Raw genomic sequence first — 22292 nt, 5'->3', positions numbered from 1 at the left:
CTGTAGACTGTTGAAATATAGTTTAGCAGCCAGTGTGTCTTTTCCTTCAGAGTTCAAGCATAAACACTTAGCTGGGCCGTAACTGGTGGCAGAAACTAAGTAAATAAACAAGAAGCTCTATGAATATTTTTAAAATGAACATGCATGAATGTAAAATCTTTGGGAATGTGATTTTACCAATTAATGAATCAGAGTGATTTCATGGCACATATGAACTGCCTGCACAATAATTTCCAAGTGAGACATTAAGGATCTCACTCCATAGAATGAACCCTTTTTGTTGTTGTTTCTTTGTTTCTAATAAACAAAGTTGCCAAATCTGAAGAAAAAAATTGGGGGGGGGGAGAATTTCACATCTTTCATAATATATATATGGCAGATGGTTCAGTTACAGACAGAGGAAGCCCTGCAAAGGCTCACCTAAGCTGGAAATGATGTGCAAAGCATCAGTTCCTTTGAGGGATCATGGGACTTGTAGCCGGAAATTTACAATCCCCATGATCCCCTGGCAGGAGCTGCAGTCTGGAGAGTGCTGGGTTGGCAAAGGGTGCATGTATTCCCCTTCAATCAGTGTGAGGTACTTTTTGTGAATGAAATGTGCAAACAACCCTAGTACAGAATGGAATCCTAATGAACTGAAAGGCTATGCTTTATTGAGCAGACTGCTCCTGGTTACAGTTCAAAGTTTCTTTTCAAATGGCAGTTGCCAAGATGAAAGGCTCATAATTAACTCTATTTCACCTCCCCCCCCCCAAAAAAAACCCAAACCTCAGTTAGTTTCTTTCATAGGTTTATAATTTAATTAATGGCTAAGACAACAACTTACTTGATGCATGACTTGCCTCCATAAGCAAGTTTAGATTATTAACTTCTTCTTTTTCCCCCAGAGGGACCACCCTGTTGGTGAAAGGGCGATTCACTACACGATATCCTTCTGTCCAAACCTGCTCCTCGATGTCATGTGTTCTGTGATCCAGCCGTGCGGTTTTCCTTATAGCAACAGCTGCCTCACCCCCCCCCAGCCCATTGATTCAGTCTCTTTCTCTAATTGTAGCTCCTTGCAACCATGCTCCCTCCAGTCAAGTTTACTTAGCGCAGCATGAGCTCAGAGTTCTAATATTTGCGGATCAGGGGTAATTTTATGCAACATGCTCTTTTTAAAAATATTGTCAAGTACCTGCCTATATTTCTGCATCCCCCCCCCACCTTATGAGGCAGGGATGCTTTTTTAGAAGGAGACCAGTGGGATCTACAACGAAATGCCCCTGTGTTAAGCGCACCTGTTCAGGAGTCCATCCACCCTGTCATACCCTTTTCCAGGACATTCCATTCCATTATCCCTCTTGCCATTTTTTGCCCTCCCTGCAACATGCAGTAAGCATTCCATGACTACTGAGCATGCTCAGCCCTTATCAGGCTATTAAGTTGGGGCCTGGAGTCCTTTAGTGGTGTTTTTTTCTCCTTAAGAGGGTGTGTGTGTGTGTGTGTGTAATACCTCCAGTGTCATATGGGGTGGGGAAATGGAATGCCCAATCTTTCAGAAGGAGGGTTATATATATTCCTCCTTCTGAAAGATTTGGTATCCCCCCCAAAAAAATGACTCTGGAGTTATTACTTAAATTGAATGCAGATTCCCCACCCCCAAGCCGATTATAGGACTTTAGCTTCTTTTGAATATATTTAAATTTCAGCAAAAAGCATCATCCTAGTCAACTTATGTAGAAGAAAGTAGGTTTTTTAAAAGAGAAAAAAATACTAGCATTTTTCTTTCTTACTCAGGATGGGTACTGTGAAGAAAATGCTGAATTTGGTGCATGTGATTCCACCCACCCACCCCCCTTTCACAGAGAAGAGAAATAATCACTTCTTCATTTCTTGTTGTTGGGGAAAAATCTCATTCTTATGTGACAGGTAAAGGTGAAAAGCTCAGTGCCTTTTTCATGCAAAAATCTGCATTATGAACACTGGTGCTACATTGTCTGTAATGTGAACAGTACATAATGAGCCATCACTAATAACTTCACTGGAGACAGAGACTGCTAAGGAATGGCAGACTTGATGAAAACCACTCACTTTAATTGCCACAGTGGCTCAGGGACATGGAATAAATTGAGTATTCTTTATATAACCCAGTATCTCCTTTATTTAGGGGCATATTCTAAACAGATTGTAACCCATTAATATTAGTTAACAAGGATGTTCATGGGTTATCAAATGAACATCTTTATTTCTCCAGTAACTACGGTACCTGCCTATAAATTAAATTCGTATTCTTAATTGAAAAAATATTTCGTTCTCAAACTTATCAAATAAAGAGAGGACTCCTTCATTTACATGCTGTATCTTGTATTGAGGCTATTTTCTTGGATCCCTCTTTCCTACAGCCACAGAATTAGAAACCAAATTGTTTCCAGAAATTGCTGGTGAATGGAAACTCATTGGCGTGTAATAAATAAATCACTATCATTATTCCAGTTGGTTACCTGAGGGCAAAAGATCTAAGGGCTAAAAGTTGATAACAGAATTATGCTTCTATTTAGGAGAGAGAGAAAAGTCTGGATCTGTCTTCTCAGGGGGAAAAAACATGGTGCGGTACAATTTTGCTACTATTCTTTAAGAATGTCGCATCTATTGGAGTAGCTCGCTAATAGCCTAAGATTGCAATCCTGTATTCATTGAACTTAGTGGGGCACTGAGCAGACATGCATAGGGGATTGTTTATATATAGCAGGGGTGGCCAACTCCCATGAGACTGTGATCTACTCACAGAGTTAAAAACTGGCAGTGATCTACCCCCTTTTGGGGGGTTCAGGTCAAGGTTGCTGAACTTTTTCTATGAAGGGGGGTTAGGGAGAAGGAAAGCCACATTTTGGGGGGATGCAGGGCAAAAATGTTGAGCTTTTCTTTTAGGCGAGCTAAAGTTGTTGAGCTGCTTTGGGGGGAGCCAGTGATCTACCACAGACGTCCAGTGATCTACCGGTAGATCACAATCTACCTGTTGGATGTGCCTGATATATAGGAATACCAGGAAGTCAGCCTCAGTGAACTCAAGGTGGGTTACTTCAGATAAAGGATTGCTGGGGGTGGTAGCACACAGTCCTACCTCTGTGCATTGGAAATTGTGTGTGGTTTCACTGCCACCTTTTAGTTCCACCCTTGCTCTGATGCTCTTCAGAGCAGCTTGCTCTCCGGCAATTAATAGGTGGTTGTGCTTATACCCATGCTAGCGAAAGCTTCAGCAGCTAATTTGTGAGTACTGAATTTCTGTTAAAAAGAGCAGACAAGGCCAGGTCTTTTATTCTATTCAGTAGCCACCCTACAGGGGACCCAGGTGGCACTGTGGGTTAAACCACTGAGCCTAGGGCTTGCTGATCAGAAGGTCGGAGGTTCGAATCCCTGCAACGGGGTGAGCTCCCGTTGCTTGGTCCCAGCTCCTGCCAACCTAGCAGTTCGAAAGCACGTCAAAATGCAAGTAGATAAATAGGAACCGCTACAGCGGGAAGGTAAACGGCGTTTCCGTGTGCTGCTCTGGTTTGCCAAAAGCAGCCACATGACCTGGAACCTATACGCCGGCTCCCTCGGCCAATAATGCGAGATGAGCACGCAACCCCAGAGTCGGTCACGACTGGACCTAATGGTCAGGATCCCTTTACCTTTTAGCCACCCTACAGCAAACACTGTTGATTGATTGTTGACTTTACCGAGTCAATATATCCTGTATCTTCAACTCTTGGAGTTCTTAGGGAGACCAACAATGAAGTAAAATCAAATACAATATACTGTAAATGTATTTTTAAAAATGTAAGCAATTATCAAATAAATGGAAGCAGCTCAAAAGTTGCAAAGCCTGAGTGATCAGAAAGGGTCACTAAAAAAATCATGGCAATATTATAGAAATGTGCACCCATTTTATTTAATTCCTCATTTCTTTCTACCCCTTTTGGAGCTGGGAATATCTTCAACTGTTTAGAAAACAGTTTAGGAAAGAGAGGAGTAGGGGGGACAAAATAGACGAGCATAAAATTGGGCACAGTGTGGCTACAGGTCCCGTCCCCCCTCATAATATTAAAAGCTGGGACCATCCAATGAAGCTGAATATTGGAAGGTTCAAGACAGACAAAAGAAAATACCTTGTCACACAGCACATAGTTAAACTATGGAATTCTTTCCCACAAAATATAGTGATGGCCACCAACTCGAATGGCTTTAGAAAGAGGGTTGGACAAATTCATGGAGTCTAAGGCTACCAATGGCTCCTGGCCACAATGGCTATGTTCTCCCTCAACTGCTGGAGAAGTGTGCATCTGGGAGCTAATTTCTTAGAATCACTTGAGGATTCACTCAGGTCCTTCTTACAGGCTTTCCATAGGCATCTGGTTGGCCACTGTGAGAACAGGATGCTGAACTAGACGGGCCACTGGCCTGATCTAGCAGGGCTCTTATGTTTTGGATGGGATGGCATGAAGAGCCTTGAGAGACCCACACTCAAAGCTACAGGGAACCATACAGACCCACCCTGTGGAACGCCCTCCCATCAGATGTCAAAGAGATAAACAACTACCTGACATTTAGAAGACACCTGAAGGCAGCCCTGTTTAGGGAAAAAATTAAAGTGTGACATTTTAATGTATTTTTAATCTTTGTTGGAAGCCGCCCAGAGTGGCTGGGGAAACCCAGCTAGATGGGTGGGGTACAAATAAATTATTATTATTATTATTATTATTAGGCAAAATTGCAAGCAATCACAAATGGATGTGGAAATGTAGAGACCTGAACTTAAGACAGGAAATAAAAGAAACTGAGATAAACTATAATTGGCAGATTCCACCATCCCTATTCATCACACAGTTATCAACATCTTTAGCAGCTGTACGCATTTAGCATTTGTTAAACCAGCTAGCAAACTATCAGGTTACTGCACAATATACTGAAGCTGTTGTGTTTATTTAAAACAACAACAACTCTCTATTAAAAATGTAGTGATAAACTTATTGTAGCCAAGTGCATACTGAAATGAAAAAGAAAAGAAAAACCCACAAGTGAATGGAAGCTTCTGACATTACTTGCTTTCAGAATGTGCATGCCTGGCTCTTAAGCGTTCAAGCACCACATAAGAAAGATAATGGTTTTTGGTCATTTTGCCAAAACAAAAAACAAAAACCAATCTCCACTGGCAGATAAATGCAGGAATGCTGTAAAACACACACGATATATTTTAATTAGTCTAGAATATTTATATTCTTATTTTAATTAGTCTGCAATGTTTACATTTTCCCTGTGTGATAGATCTTCCATAAGATTTCTCCCACTCTGTGTTAAAATGATTTAATGGCATGTCAACATCATTATTTTTAAAAGCTGGATAAGAGACAGTATTATTGCATACACTAGTTGGGCTGAAGTAGTTGAGTTTAAGAGTATTTTCTGCACTGGGGCTGAATTGGCTTAAATCCACAGAGTCAACTTTGACTGGTTTGTGGACCAGGCTGTTAGCAAGCAAAATGCATTTTGGTTTCGCTGAAAGCTTGGAGCACCTTTATCATTTCATTACTCCCTTCAGCTCTACAACATGAAGGAACAAAAATCTCCTTTGATTTTGGCAAGATTTAAGGCCACCTCCTGGTTCCCAACCAAAGTACATCTGTGTATTATTAAGACTGTGCCCAGTAATTTAGTTCTGGCACTGCTTATGTAGGTATGTTTGAATCTCAAAGCATATACAGTGGCTGGAGATTACGTTGGAGACAAAGTTTCTTTCCAAATCCTTATTTGTATATATTAGTCATTTTTTCCTTTATAGGTTAGGAAACTACAATAGCGTCTCATATTTATGTGTTTGTAGTTTCTATTGGAATCACTTATTTATGACTGGCCAACTGTTTGAAATAATCAAACATGCTGGAGTGAAAGTGTTTCCTCAAATATATTTCCAGCACTTCCTTTTTTATTAAACCTTCTGCAGATCTTTCTACAATTTTTTAGCATTCCTCATGAAAGGAATATCCGTATTTCCAAATTTAATGTAATATATTCTTTCCGTAATTTAAGATCAATAACACACACACATTGTGTGTATGATTTGTGTTCATGGTGTTATCATGGTGGTTCATAGCTGCCAAGTTTTCCCTTTTCTCGCGAGGAAGCCTATTCAGCATAAGGGAAAATCCCTTAAAAAGGGGGATAACTTGGCAGCTATGTGGTGGTTATATATACAACCATGCTTCCAGTATCATATGCACCTGCAAAGGTTTCGAGATGGCCATACATCTACACTTGAAATACCTGCATGTCCTGTAGTTTCTTGCTAAAATCCTACAACTTTTCACCCTACAAATGTTCCAGTGAAATGCTGTCTGGGTGGTGCAATATAACTCCAACACTAATGTACTATTAATGCATCAATGGCATGGTGCAGAATACAATACCCTCGGTCTCATGTTCGCCCTTCCTTCCTTCTTTCCTTCCTTCCTTCCTTCCTTCCTTCCTTTCCTTCCTTCCTTCCTTCCTATTCTAAGATTGTTAAGAGAGAAAATGTGTGGGAGTGATGAACTTAAGAGAGAAGCAGAAAGTGAGGAGGTGATTCTGCTGCTCCCCACTATCTGCATGCAACCCTAAGAATTCACCCCACCCCTGTTGTAGTTCAGTAGAGCCAGTATTGGTGTAGTGGTTAAGAGCAGTGGACTCATAATCTGGTGAACTGGGTTCGCATCCCTGCTCCTTCACATGCAGCTGTTGGATGACTCTGAAGTCTCCCAGCCTCACTCACTTCACAGAGTATTTGTTGTGGAGGAGGAAGGGAAAGGAGACTGTTAACCACTTTGAGACTCCTTAGGGTAGTGATAAAGCGGGATATCAAATCCAAACTCTTCTTCTTCTTCTCCATTATGGGAGGGTTTGGCCTCTTTCAGCCTATCCTCTCCTTGTCCTGTAGTCTTTCTCTAAGTCAGTGTTTCCCAACCTTGTGCCTCCAGATGTTTTGAGACTACAATTCCCATCATCCCTAGCTAGCAAGACCAGTGGTCAGGAATGGTGAGAATTGTAGTCCGAAAACAGCTGGAGGCACAAGGTTGGGAAACACTGCTCTAAGTCAAATTTGATTGTAAGCTTATTGTGGAAGGGATCTGTCTTTTTTCTTATGTGACTATACAAAGCATCATATATATTGCTAGCAGAATATAAGCAGCTATTATCAATTGGTAGTTTGGCCACTGGCCAATATTTCAGAACCAAATGCAGGCAAGGTGTTCTACCACCAGTTGCTTGGAATCACAAGTGGGGAAAACCCTGTTGCGCTCAGGTTCTGCTTGTGGGCTTCCCATAGGTATCTCATTGGCCACTGTGTGAACAGGATACTGGACTAGACAGGCCAGGGCTCTTCTTATTATCATCTGATGGGTCACACAAGGTTGCCATATGTCTTCTTTTTCCAGGACACATCCTCTTTTTCATGGGCATGTAAAAGGAGAGTCATCATAGTGATCCATAGTTAAAAGTAGAAGTTGGCAAATGTGTCCTCTTTCCTGCTCTTCAAAATATGGCAACCCTAGAAGAGTGGAGAATCAAAATCTCAGTTACAATGAGAAGATTGGAACAATCTATTATGAGAAGATTGGAATAATCTGTGATATAAAAAAACAACAACAGATGAATCCTGAAAATTAATCATCATTGAGCTGGTTCAAACATGCATGCCTATCACTTACTAACTGAAGTGTTGCATTTTTTAAAAAAATAATTATTTTAGACAGTCTTTATTAGACCCATTCCCTTGTGCTTCCAGCAATGCCCCCCTTCCCTTCAGCATAGTCTCTGCCATTTTAAATCCTCCATAGAAATTCTTCTCAATTAAACATTTTGTATTTTTTGTTTCTGTTTTTTAAATGAGCCTTCCAGCTGCAGGACATACAACAAAGAGATAAATAAGCAGGGAAATCCAACTCAGGGGGGTGGGGAGGTGAAATGAAAGAAAAACGGAGTGGGGAGACAGAAAAAAGAGGAAAAGAGAAAACAGATGATCCTCAATAAAACCTCATTTCTATTCTGCCAAGATTTGCACAAAGCTTCCATATATTTCCTTATCCTTTACCTCCCTAGGACAGTCCTCTCTTTTATGGTCCAAATCTGGCTTAAAGAGACAGAGCCATATGAAGGGAAAGTGCCCATCAACAGTTAACAACAGTTAACAGACACACAGGTTACCTGGTCATAGTGTTCCCTATTATGGTGAGATGTGTTACATTTCTATTTAAATTATAGTATTCATTTCTAAATCTGCAGCTTTGAATTGGCTCGTGCAAATGAAATGGCAATCTGCATCCTCTTTTTGCGATGCATGTCTCCCTTTTTGGCAATGCATATGTGGCCATCCAGCCTTAATTTGTAGCAGTGAGGCAGTCAACCTGTCATGGAAACTTAGCTGCAGTCATTCACTCTCTTCCTTAGAACTCAGTTGCACTGGAGTATGTTCTAGCAGGTCGCCCTGTTTCAACAATGTGCTCCAGGTGCATGAATTCTGATGAGGACTCAAAGCTCATTTGGTAAAATGTTGCAGCATCAAGGGCTTTTGCCAAGTCCCTTTTCAGGATAATCCTACCCTTGGTTTTCATTTTTCTTCCTAGTTGACACTTATGGAGTGGAGATAATATTGTTATGTGCAGTGCTTTTTTCTGGGGGGGATGCAGGGGTACACATACCCTTAAACATTTTGTGAATCTTTGTACTTTTGTCCATTTACTGTATTTATTTTTCCTGATTTGAACTATAAAATGGTGATTTTCTTGAGTCAAAATGAGAGTACCCCTAAACATTTTTTTGAAAAAAGCACTGCCATAGCTGCCAAGTTATCCCTTTTTTAAAGGGATTTTCCCTTATGCTGAATAGGCTTCCTCGCGAGAAAAGGGAAAACTTGGCAGCTATGAGCGCTGCTTATGTGTATCTTTTCTCGTTTTATATAAAAGAGAGAGAGAGAGAGAATAAAGAAACGACTTAAATCATAACCCTTTTACTTCCTTTTAAGTGGCAAGTCAGAAGCACAGAAGACTAGCATGATTAGTGGTTACACAGTATGCAGACCACCCACCCCAAGTTGCCTGGACCATAGATTTCTAGTCCAAGCCTATGCATTCCTATTCAGAAGTAAGCATCACTGAATTCAGTGGGACTTACTCCAAGGCATATATAGGACTGCAACCTTAGTGACTAATTTGGAAATGCGATGAGTCTAGAGGCAGAGAATCGTCTTATACGGAAATATGTGGTGGAGCCCTAAAGACCCAGCTTGCCTATGCAGAGAATGTCGAAAACCAGGAAGGGGCAAATTCATTTTCAACAGCAAAATGTAGGTTAGGTTGGGGGGGGGGGGATACTAAATGTAGAAAAATGTGAAAGAGCTTAAACATGGGAATCACCTTTCCCGCAGAAGGATAAGCATAGAGCAGTGGAAAGCTAGCTGTCCACCCTAACATACTGGTACATCTTCATGAACAAGCTAGAGTCTGCATGAGACAACCAATCTCAATTCTCTTGGACTGTCAGGAGAAACCAAGACCAGAGTCCCCCTTACCTAAATACCACCTGTTGTTGCTCTTCAACCATGGGATGTCGTCATTCACCACAACCTTTGAGAGGTTCAGCTTGCTTCCCCACTCTTTTTTTGAAGTTTTCCTTTTTTAAATTTTATTCTGGGTTTTGTTGAACTGACCCAATCTAACCAAAAAGATGATGATAAATGATTCCTCTTAGAAATACACTAGCTGCTGTCTCACCTCAGAGAATACCTGATTACTTCTGAAGAAAAGAAGAAACATGGTGCAGATAAATGATTGTATTGCTGTTTTACCTGCTCTCTCGTTTTCTTGTATTGGGAATATTGTGTTTTCAACTGTAGGTTATGTTGTGAATGAATGAATGAATGAATGAATGAATGAATGAATGAATGGGGAGCCCTGGAGAGGATGCCATTCTAGCCCTCTTCCCATGCATATGGGTGGATCTCCTTGGCAGTTATGGTTCTAATGGGCAGCTTTACTTTCCAAAAACACAATGCTCCAGAAATTGATTGTTCCAGCTCAATACTGTATGGGTGAAAATTATAGCTTCTTGCTGAGCTGCCCTCTGGTGGCCATTTTTGCATGTGGCCCAAGACATGCTCTCTTTATTCACAATGTATCAGAACTCCAGGCATATTGCATTTGAGAGAAATACTGTAGCGAAGCAGGTAACCACACTGAGGGGATCAGAACAAGGGAGCATTTGCCTGACCCTGACCATGTCTTGCAGTGACATTAGACCTGACTTTCATTATAGAGTCATTGGAAGGGATGATGAATATAGAAAGCTCTTTTAAAACTTTAGCACAGAGGTAGCTGGCATGGTTCGCGCCATATGTTGTTGGTTTTTTTTCAGCCGGAACTTGCCGGAACTCTCAGGTGGGTGCCATTGCCATTCTAAGAGAATAAGGGAGGTGTTCCTGGTGACTTCTAGCACCTCTTTTTCTAGAAAAATAGCACTGTTGGATTACATCGTTCATCATCCCTGGTCATTTGCTATATTGGCTGAAGCTGACAGGAGTTCTTGTCCAATAACATCTGGAGGGCCGCATGTTGGTGCCCCTACTCAAGTGCTAGAAGTTGTTGTTGTTGTTGTTGTTGTTGTTGTTGTTGTTGTTGTTGTTGTTGTTGTCCCAGTGGAGAGAAGCACATAAACATTGTCACCTCACCAGAGTGAGGGACATAATTTCAGGCTGGATGTAAGTGGACTGCAAGGCTCAGGATAAGTGCATCTGATCCCCACAGAATTCAGACATGCCTCCTTCATTCTATGGTTTATGGTTTCTTTTCTTTAAAAAAATAGTTTAATGCATTGGACAAGTTTTCATGTATCACTCAGCTTTCTGCCAAGTGTGGTCCTGGGTTTATCCTGTTTGTTGCTCCCTCCATTTTTAGAGACCATTAAGTCATTTGGGAGAGCTACCTTTGGCAAGGCAAGGAGCTGAGGTCTTATCCAAGCAGCCAACAATCATAGCTGGCTCACCACTTACCTATTAATGCTCCCTGTTTCATCATCCTGATAGGCAGTGAAGGAGCTGTACTCAGAATGGAGTTGCCATAGCAAAAGCCCAAACAGCAATGTCTCCACAGGACACATTATTACCAAACGCTCAATGAACACTCCATCAGATATGACATGGGGAACATTTATGAATGGCCCTGTAGGGAAAAAAAGGGTTGCATTTAAAATAAAAGTGACCACTTCAAGGCTAGAGGAAAGCCAACCCTTCTATCTTCAGATCTTGCATACTGATCACCTTTCATTTCTGGCCTATTTATTTATTTGTCGTGGGCAAACCTTTCTGATGTGGAGGGTCCAGTCTTTCTCTGGCGCGTTGCCATAACCAAGTTGGAGCCATAAAGCTTCAGCCATATGCGTTGCTCCTTGGCCTGTTATTCTTTTATTTTATTTTTGCGGAGGAACAAGAGTGAATTCAGTTTTAACAACAGAACCCTTACATTAACTTTCAGCTACTTTTGTTGATCTTTTCCCCTCTTGTTTATCTCTTGCTCTCTTTCTTTTACAATGCCATTCCACAATGCAGCCTCTGTTATGGTTGGGTGGAAACTATGAGAGACCTGGTGAATGCGCTGATGCCAAGGAAGTAGTTTCCTTGACAACCGAAATGAAGCAACAAATAACAAGAATGCAGCTCTCAATTTGGTTCACTGATCTGTCTAACTCTTGGTGCCTACTGAGAGCTCAGAAATGACTTTGCAATGTGTCCCTACAAGGATAAGTTGGCCAGTGCTTCCCATCAGAAAGGAACAGTGAGGGGCTACTGAGGCCCAGACATAATATTTCTTATTTTACAAGGAAGTGCAGTGGTACCTTCGTTCTCAAACTCAATCTGTTCTGGAAGTCCGTTCGACTTCCAAAACGTTTGAAAACCAAGGCATGGCTTCTGATTGGCCCTGGAAACAATGGCAACAGCCGAAATGGACATTCGGCTTCCGAAAAACATTCACAAACCAGAACACTTGCTTCTGGGTTTGCGGCGTTCAGGAGCCAATTTTTTCATCAACTAAGCCATTCAGGGACCAAGGTACCACTGTATGTTGTGAATGGGAAGAAATATGTTGTCGTACATGGTGCATCCATGTATTCAAACCGACTGTGTGAGATGGAAAGGCAATCACCATGGCATAAATATGGAGCAAGTGTGTGAGTGGCAAAATGTGAAGGTTTGTTTCAGAAGAAAATTGATCCGTCATCTATATCACATATATAGTACAAGATCACCATTATATATCATCATACAATCACATATATAGTGATGAAGTGTGAGGAGGGGCCAGTCTGATGGGTCCTCTCTGGTGTGTTGGTAGTGGGAAGGTGAGCCACTTGGAAGGTACTGTTCAACTTGGCAGAGGATAACAGGAGGGCAAGTGATGTACTGAGTGTGGTACCCAGCCACCAAGAAAGGGAAGGGAAAAGGTTCTTGTGAGTGAGTGAGTGTGAAATGAAGGAGGAGGAGGAGGAAAGCGGAGAGACCCAGGTAGTAAACAGGAGGAAACAAGGGAAAGTAACAAGAGATGAGAACAAGACGCTGACAAAAGCAGGGAAAAGGGGAGGGGGGGACATTATCACTTGTGATGAATTAAGAGAGGAGAAATTACATCTGAATAAAAGGGGAGGGCAAGCATTACTAAAGAACAAGAAAAAAGAGAGAGGAGGTCTGTAAAGTCTGGGGCAGCCTACACCAGCTATTCATTCAACTGTGTCTTCTTTTGGTCATTTTATGTGCAATTCCCCACTAGATGGTGCTCTTCTCACACATGCAAAATAATAAATAAGGAATGGAAATTAGACTGGAGGGGAATCAATGAAGCTAACATGTTATAATTTACATATTGGAGCTTAGCCAGATACAAGGAAGCATTAAACCATTTAAAGATGCTTAGTTTTGCAGAATTTATCCTAATCAGAAACCTTTTTCTTTTTAAAAAATCCAGGACCTCAGTTTATGCATTATAGCAGGAAATAGTGGTCAGGATTTGTATAAGATTGGCCATGGATTGGCCAGTATATAACCAGTTGGATAGTAGATGGGGCTGATTCATAAGCTTTTTCGATAACACCAGAATTGAAGGAACCATTCTCTTTCCCCTCCCCCCCCCGAGCTTTTTGCTATTGGAGACTGTGTTAATCTTTGGGGTGTAGCAGAACTTGCAGTGTTTAGTCCCAAAGCTTCCAATTGCTCTCATTAAATGTACTTTTCCACCGTTAAGTATACAAAGCTGTCATTTCCCCATTAGCCAAGGTAAGATAGGGATCTGAACAACATGAGCCAAAAACAACTTGACTTTCTTTGAGTACCAGAGTCAACAGAATTTGAAAAATGACTCCATTCTATACAGATGGGATTTTGTGGGGAGGAGATTGTGTTCGGGGCATCACAGATGTGGTGCAGTCTACAGAACTGCAAGAGGACCAGAGGGGACTCAGACTTATTAGGCATCAAAAGGGCCTCTTTAAATGTTACATTCCAGTACTCATGTTTTGAAATTTTCAGTTGCTGATTAAATTAGTTTCCATCTATAAGTGTGTGAGAGAGTGAACTCAGAGTATATAAATGACACCATGTCAGTCCAATGAACTATCCAAAGAATGTTTGTATGTGCATGCAAATATATCTATATTCAAATAAATAAAATGTGTGTGGCATTGTGCGTGTATATAACATGCCTACTAGGGCTGCATTCTACATGAGTCCTACTCAGGGTGTGGGACCCAATGAAATTAAGAAACATTACTAAATTAATTTCAATGGGTCTATTCTGAGTAAAATTTAGTTGAATACAACACATAATAATTGTGTTGTGATTTTATGTTTATCACTGCTCACTATTACTGAGTTGGCTTTATATTTGTTAGGTAAAGTAGTGCAGCACTCATTGTGGCATCTGTGTGATTTAGGGGGGATGCAAGTCTTGAACAAGGTCCTGGGAGACCAGGGTTCAAACATTCATTCAGACAGTCACTGCCTTGAGCCTAACCAACCTCACAGGATTGTTGTGAGAATGAAATCGTGTATGCCACCTTGAGCTCCTTGGAGAAAAGGTAGGAGATAAGTGAAAATATTGGTGAGTTGTCATTTTGCAAGGAACTGCAAACCAGGAATGTGCCTGGCAAGATTGCAAAAAGCAACACTTTTTATTTGTCTGCTGTGGGCTGTATAAAATTATGAATCAATCTGTGTTCGGCACTCTCTCTCTGTGTGTGTTTCTTTCTCTGAATCACTGAGAATACAATTGTTGTTCACATTGATAGAGAGGACTTTGAGTAGCCTGTGAGTGAAGTCTTCTGCTGCCCTCCAGTGGTACCATTCCTAATATATTATTGCTCACCTGTTTTGATAATGAAAGAGAGTAGATCACACCATATATCAGCAATTGTCTGAATTTCAAAATGTCTGCAATCAAGATCAAGGGTATGTATACTGTGGAAAGATTTGCAAGCCCCACGCTGACTTCCATTTAAACCAAGCCCATTTCAAGTCCTAAATTCTGTCTAATTTGTGTCTGCCAGCTTGCGCATTGATCTGCTCAGTCACTCTTTTGCAGAAGTGGGGAATGGATGCTGCTGAACTACAACTCCCATCATCCTTGATAATTGGATGTGCTGGTTGGGACTGATAGGAGGTAGAATCCAACAACATCTGAATGGCCGCTGGTTCCTCACTCCTGCTCTAGTTCATCCCGATTTATTTTTGTCTTAAAGTCAACATAGGACTTATTCAAGTGCAAACTGTCATTTGTGCAGAGGAACAAGATAGTTCCTTTGCTGAGCACCTGTACATGACATTGATTTAAGAGGCTTTGCAGCAAGCCTACCCAACCTTTCAGCATTGCCTATTGAGCATCAACGGTTCAAAATATGTTGTTGGCTACCTGCAATAGATAACGTCACCTTGGAGGCAGTGGCGTAGCAAGGGGGGCGATGGGGGCGGTTCGCCCCGAGTGCCACCCTGGGGGTGGGTGACACTCGGCACACACACCCCACTGGGGAACATTCTTTTTTATTTTCTGTTGCATGAGATTTTTCAACTGTTTTTATATGTTCTTTCAATGCTGATTTCATATCTGAAGTCGGTTTTGTTCTGTAAGCTCTAGGTTTTTTGCAATTCATGTTTTTCACTTTTCGCCAGAGCCAAAGCCGCGTGGGGGGTGACAAAAAAAAAATATCCGCACCGGGTACCACCTGGGCTTGCTATGCCTCTGTTTTGAGGGTATGCACCAAAGACCCCAGAGCTTTGCCTAGTGCTGTAATGCAGCCCCTCCTTTGCTATTATAGTGGTGCATTTCCTAAGACATATCACTGTGATATAATCTTTCATTAGGATTAAATGTTAGAAAGTCACAAGTAGTCTTTTGAGGTCTTTGAGAATTCACTGTCAGGCTGGATATGAGATAAACGGTGGGCAGCAAGTTAGAAAGGGTTGCGCGAACCCAGTTGGTGCAAGACACTTGGTGCAAGACAGATTGCAAGATGCACCCAGGGCTACCATGATGAAAATACATTTTTTAAACTCTAATACCCGGTAGCACAGTTCTATCTCTAGCCTTCATTGAAACACCCAAGTCTCTTGTAAAGTGAGGCCTCCAAATGCAGCAAAGTCTGGTAGTATTGCTAGATCAGGCCAAAGATTATCTCTATGTGGTACACTAGTAGCAAAGTCAATGGCCAAATTGAGAAGTGCAGCCTTGTGGCTAGAGTGCATTGTAACCTCCCCCCAGTTAAGTCCCTTCTAGTCCTAAAAGACAGGCATTCTTCTTCATGCCACCACAAGCAATAACATCGGTAGCAGGATGGGATCAGCACAGGTATGAGGTCAGCATGCTTGCGGATCATCCTCTGCCAATATCCCTGCTGGTTGGGGCTGGAAGGAGTTGCAGTCCAAAACATCTGGAAAGCCCCGGGTTTGCAGAGGCTGGCTAAATGCTGACTGGAAGTGCTGACATAGTGTGAGGCAAGAGGTTAGTCAGCACAAGAGACAAGACCACCTAAATCTCCTGTAGGCTGTAGCTGCTTTCCTAGAAAATACATTCAGCTTACAAATATGGAGAAATTGTAAGATTTAAGAGACGAGGGGCCAGGGTCAAGTTGAAGACCTTTGGCGCAAGGATTAGATTTCTCCGAGCATTTTGTCTGTGCAGCTATGCAGATGTTAAAGCAAAGCAGCTGAGGCCAGTTCTCTGTCAGTCCTCATGAATGGACCTTGGGGGATAAGATTATGTTACCTTCATAATGTGAACCTTACAAAGTTCATTCACCTCAAGTACGAATGGCAGCCAATTATAGGGTTATAATTGCTGCAGAGGGGATTTGGAATTAGCCTTGGATGAACTGGCTCAAATGATGTATAAAATGTATATGGGAGCATGTGGCTCTGAGCAGGGGCTAAATGGAGATGTATTAAGCCTCTGAATATACATAGTTTTAACCGAACTGCTAATTGAATGGAGATAAAATTGCCTGGAAATTCAGCCAGTTATTAGAGCTGTGAGGAGTGTTTTTGGGATTATTATTTTTTAGAAGTAGCAGGAATCTGCTCATATTTTGACCAGGGAGACCAGAGCTAGCTATGAAACTGCTAAGATAACTCTGATGAAGTGACTATAATTTAGCCTCAGCTTTCCAGATGAAAAGTTAGAGTCATAATCTTTAAACTGCTAGATTGCTGTAAGGATTGGGGAGACGGAATTGTAAAGCATCTTGCCCACTGAAAGATCTGAAAGGTGTGTTCCAGTTTTTAAAAAGCAACCAAAATGAACCGTTTCCTCTTCTTTGTAAAATTATTTGATGGTATACCTGTATCTGACATCACTCGTTTCCTCACTCTCCCAAATACCACAATATTTTGATGTTTCACGTCCCTGTGCACTTCTGTGCTTCCTGATGCCTGCTTTTCTGGAGATATGTCTTGTGCAGATATATTTATTTGCAGATATATTTTATTAGAGAGCTGCTGAAAGGGGCTGTATATCTAGGCTGCGTCTATCATCCACAGCTGCTTTGTAAGACACTACTGAGTCAAAGACAAATAACCAAGTCAGATTAATGGACTGAATGACAAGAATAATGTTGTGAATAGTATAGCATCATGCAGTGTGTGAATTGGCCCTAAACAACGCATGTAGATTTTTCAATCTTTTGGGGGGGAAAATATACCCTATTCAGATATCTGGAGTTGTAGCAATAAGTGGGAAGCACAGGTATCAAAGATGGCGAAATAGTTTCACTATTAGGACAGCTATTAGCTTTGATAATCAAATGTAATGTGTTGACAGAGCAGTCTGTCCTATAGATATGTTTCATTTTACTGACAGGTGGTGGTGGTGGTGATGGCACCAATAAATAACTATATTATTATTTTCTTTCATTTAAGAATCACTTCCCATGATGCACCCTGAAGCAATTTACAGTATAAGAATATATATTTTAAAACTTACAGAATTGCATATATATATATATATATATATATATATATATATATATATATATATATATACACATACACACACACACACACACACACAAAATTTAGTTGCATATGCATAAAATCACTTCAAACCAAAAAACAGATATTAACAGGGATACAAATTTCAGAAGGCTTGTTGAAATAATAGTAAAAAAATGTAAAGGTAAAGAACCCCTGACAGTTAAGTCCAGTCGTGAATGACCTTGGGGTTGCGGTGCTCATCTTGCTGGCTGAGAGAGCCAATGTTTGTTGTTTGTCCGCAGACTGTTTTTCCAGGTCATTTGGCCAGCATAACTAAGGCACTTCTGGCGAACCAGAGCAGCACATGGAAACGCCGTTTACCTTCCTGCTGTAGCAGTACCTATTTATCTACTTGCACTTTGTGCTTTCAAACTGCTAGGTTGGCAGGAGCTGAGACCGAACAACGGGAGCTCACCCCATTGCGGGGATTCGAACCGCCGACCTTCTGTTCGGCAAGCCCTAGGCTCAGTGGTTTAGACCACAGCGCCACCCACATGGTCTAATAGTAACGATATATCAATTCTAACTAAAGAGATAAAGCACTTAATGCCAAATACAAGTTTCTAAGAGGTCCACATTGTATAAAAATCAATTACACAAGTATGTAAATCTATAAATACCCATAGAATACAAATGAAGACAGCACACATTAAAACAATCCAATTGAAACAATGCAGGAATTAAAGCAAGAGTCTCAAGTCAAAAGCAAGGAAATTCCTTGAGAATAGGTGCTGTTATCCACATCTAGTTATGTGCACCTAAAGGGCTTCTGCTTTTGTCATATAGCAAAAGTAACCCCTTTGTGTTCTATGGCAAACAACAGCATGTAATATGACATGGATTTCTGCTGTTCAGACAAATTTAGTGACAAACCCCTTGTACTTTGTAACATTGTACTTGGCTACCTGCAATAGGTAAAATATATTACTTCATACCACCCCAATCTCTGAGTGGTGTGAGATGCCAAGGGTTCCCTGTTTTTACCCAGGGTTTGGTTTTATTGGAATGAGTCACAGTGATGTCTTTATCATATATGGTTAACTTACAAATATATACAACTTGAGCCTACAATGGTGGGGCTCAGAGCAGTAACAGACCAGAAGGTCTTACTTCTCCCATAGTCAAAGCCTTGGAGTCCAGCAGGACTCAAGCCAGGCTCTCCAGTTGCTGCTGCTTCCAGCTTTCATACACACACAGCTGCATCTAGTGTCTTTCTCACTACCACCCAGGCAAGGGAGACGGCCCACCCATCTGGCTTCTGGAACAGAGCAGCTTCCTTTGTTATACTAATGACCATGCTTAGGAGGTAACTAAGACCCTTGCCATTAGAATGTTAACCTTGCTGGACCCAGGACCCTGGACCTAGGCATCATACAGGCTAACCCCCAAACTCACAATATTATGCATTGGAAATCTCTGTGTTGAGCTGGTGTGAGACATACACGAGTTTTTGATTCAGTATTTCTCTTTCTCAGCTTCCTTACCAGCTTCCCCCTTCCGTGTTCCAGTGGTGGAACATCTGCCTTTACATCCAGAAGTTTCCAGTTTCAATCCCCAGCATCTCCTGGTAGGAAACTCTGAAGACCTGCTACCGGTCCGTGGAGAACGTATTGAGCTAACTAGACCGAAAGTCTGATAAGGCGGCTTCCGACAATCCTTTTCCTCATGTCAGTTATTTCCATTGTAGATCTGCAGGCAGGCATTGTTGTTGATCTTTGTTAGCAGTAGAGGACAACATGGCTGTGCTGCTCACCCAGACTCCCTCCAGATGAGTTGCAGCTGCATAACGGGGATAGAGAGGAGAAGGGAAGTAGGCAGCAATGAAGACAGAGGTCAGGTGAGTGGTGCGGCCCTGCCATGCCTTCTGCTACTGTTTGGTGGCAGAGGCTGCCTGCTGATTCAGAAGTTGCAAAAGCCACTGGAAAAGTTTCTATGTGGCAGCACGGGTGCATAATATTAGAAAGACTCGCCAATATCAGCTTGCTGGTGTGGATATTCTTCTCCAATAAGGGGGTTCCAGGTTGCAAATGAGTTTTGAAAAATATGCACCTTTTTGAAAGAATCTTCCTTAAAGTAAAATAACACACACAGGATTTTATTAATGGTTGGGTTGCGTTTTAGTGGCCTAATGACACATTTCCATTAGATGGCCTGGCCTTTCTTAAAGTGCAGTATTTAGATCTTAAATCACTACAGACATTCACATAAGTTTTACATTTTTTTATTTCCAGCATCTAAATCAAATGAAAAGGCTACACTGGCCAGGCTGTAAATTTTCTCACAGAAACAAATGTCTCCCTTTCATTTTTGATCTTGTATGAACATTATTCTTTCTCTCTCTCTCTCTCTCTCTCTCTCTCTCTCTCTCTCTCTCTCTCTCTCTGTGTGTGTGTGTGTGTGTGTGTGTGTACATCCCAGGCTAAAAGATAAAAAATGCCTTCAACATCTTTCAGAACGATAATGTGTTCCACTGGATTTCTGACTCAATTTTTGCATTCATTAGGATCCATCAGGGGGCAGATTATCATTTATTAATTATTCCCTGTTGTTTTCCTTAACTGAATTAAAGCATCCCTGTTTCTCTTGCAAAAAGTCATGATCATTACTTTATGCTGACACCTAGTGGGGGAGGAGGGAGAGACAATGGCGTGTAAATATTTCACCATTATAAATCTGAAATGTAACATACTAAAGGTATGCAATGGTTTCATTACAAAACATGAAGCTGCCTTGTGTCGAGTTTCATTACTAACCCCAAATGTAAGACATTTTTGAATGGCTTGCAAAAAGTTCACTAATCCTCAAAATAACCTGGGGTCAAACTTCAAATAAGGTACAGTGGTACCTTGAGTTAAGAACTTAATTCGTTCTGGAGGTCCATTCTTAACCTGAACTGTTCTTAACCTGAGGCCTCTTGCTGCCGCCACACCACCGCCACACAATTTCTGTTCTCATCCTGAAGCAAAGTTCTTAACCCGAGGTACTATTTCTGGGTTAGGGGAGTCTGTAATCTGAAGCGTCTGTAAACTGAAGCATCTGTAAGCCGAGGTACCACTGTACTTCCTGTCCCAAACCATTCAGAAATCAAGGTTGTGTCTGAAACGTCGTTACCTTAGCAGTGACCTAAGGGGGAAACTGGTATTATTTTTATTGTTTATTAAATTTGTATACTGCCCTATACCCATAGATCTCAGGTCAGCTCACAACACAAAATGACAATATAAAAAAACACAAAATACATAACAAAATAAAAGCAAAGACAACTCAAAAATCTCCTCTTCCATGACACATTTCAAAAGGGCATTAGATGTTGATCGGCCAAAAGCCTTGTTAAAGAGGAACGTTTTCACCTGGCGCCTAAAGATTTACAATGAAGGCACCAGCCGAACCGCCCTGGGAAGAGCATTCATTCCACAAATGGGGAGCCATTGCAGAAAAGGTAGGTTTGTCTGAGTTCCTTTGTGAAGATTTATCAATATCAGAAGACCGTGTTTGTCTCTTTTCTTCCACACACTGAACTTAAGAACTAAGAAGCTAAAACCACATCTGTACTCCTAGAGGGCCATTTTTAACATAGTGGTTCAAAGTGTGCCATAGAGAAAGTTCCAATATTCATTCCTACTGCAACCTCAACACAATGAGTTGTGCTAATGCTGAGAACCAAAAGGCACCCTAATGGATGCCTGTAGTCTTCCTTCTAACCTTTCCTAAGAGGGCACCATTGCTACACATACACAGTCTATGGAAGTGATGGCCTTATGGTCAGGTCACCTTCGTGAAAAATTGGGAAGAGTGGAGAGCTTAACCAGCTATGACAGCATGGGACAGCAATGGCAGATCTGAGCATCTTTAACTGTGTCCCTGGATTGGGACTGGATTGGAATACATGTATCACATTGTGTATCTTGGCAGTGCATTTCAACAGTGTAACAGGCTAAGAGACATGAACCTATGGCCCTCCTGATTTTCTAGACTACAACTCACATCATCCCTGACGATTGACCATGCTGACTGGGGCTGATGAGAACCACAATATAAAAGGACCTGGACACCCACAAGAGTCCCTATACATCACACTGCATCTTGGTGGGGCCATTTTTTTATGGGACAACAGTATTTGAGATAAGGCATATATGGGAATATCTAGTCCCTCTAATGGATTACTAACATTAGCTGGGAGTTCATCAGCCAGCAGTCTTAGGGGGCTGCTTCAACTCATAAGAACCCCGATCTAAGAGTAGATATTCAATATTTTTGCTGTTGTTGTTGCATATCCATGACATCATAATCAAAAGAGAAACATGCATTTCCTCCTGGAGAGGAGAGCGTCTGCTCCAGATGTGCCAATAGCACAGATATCTCTTTGTGGGGGGAAGAGGCAAGGGAGCTCAATTCACTCTGGCTTCCCCTCCGAGATTTGTTTCACGTTTCTAAAAGACATACATGGTTCTCCTTGTAACATGACTCCAGGCATAGGGCAGTGAAGCTTTGGACCAGAATCCTGGTCAATCTTCTTGGATAATGGTGAGCAGAGCAATCGAAACAAGAGGAAGCCAGTGTAAATTATGATGGGGAAAATTATGCCAGCGCAATTTACCCCATTCTGAATTCTGTTCAGGAGCAGGGCTACTGCCAACTGAGCTGGCCCAAGCCTGACAGAGGGAAAACAAATCTTGAAAATAGAAACAAAATTTAAAAATTCCTTCCAGTAGCACCTGAGAGACCAACTAAGTTTGTG

At 41.5% G+C, this 22292-nt stretch overlaps 1 long non-coding RNA gene across 1 annotated transcript in view; it reads left to right on the top strand.

The window, feature by feature from the left end:
* The window catches only part of LOC148684589 (uncharacterized), a 31007-nt gene extending 11117 nt beyond the window's left edge, over positions 1 to 19890 (top strand). The window contains exon 4 of the long non-coding RNA XR_015951783.1: positions 19030 to 19890. This is a non-coding gene — a long non-coding RNA (uncharacterized LOC148684589). The remainder of the gene's footprint in view (positions 1 to 19029) is intronic.
* The last annotated feature ends 2402 nt before the right edge of the window (positions 19891 to 22292 follow it).

The sequence above is a fragment of the Zootoca vivipara genome, chromosome 9 (genome assembly GCF_965207765.1).
Source record: "Zootoca vivipara chromosome 9, rZooViv2.hap1.1, whole genome shotgun sequence".
NCBI classification, from domain to species: Eukaryota; Metazoa; Chordata; class Lepidosauria; order Squamata; family Lacertidae; genus Zootoca; species Zootoca vivipara.
The sequence above is the reverse complement of the archived record's forward strand: the minus strand, read 5'-3'. Positions and strand labels throughout refer to the sequence as shown.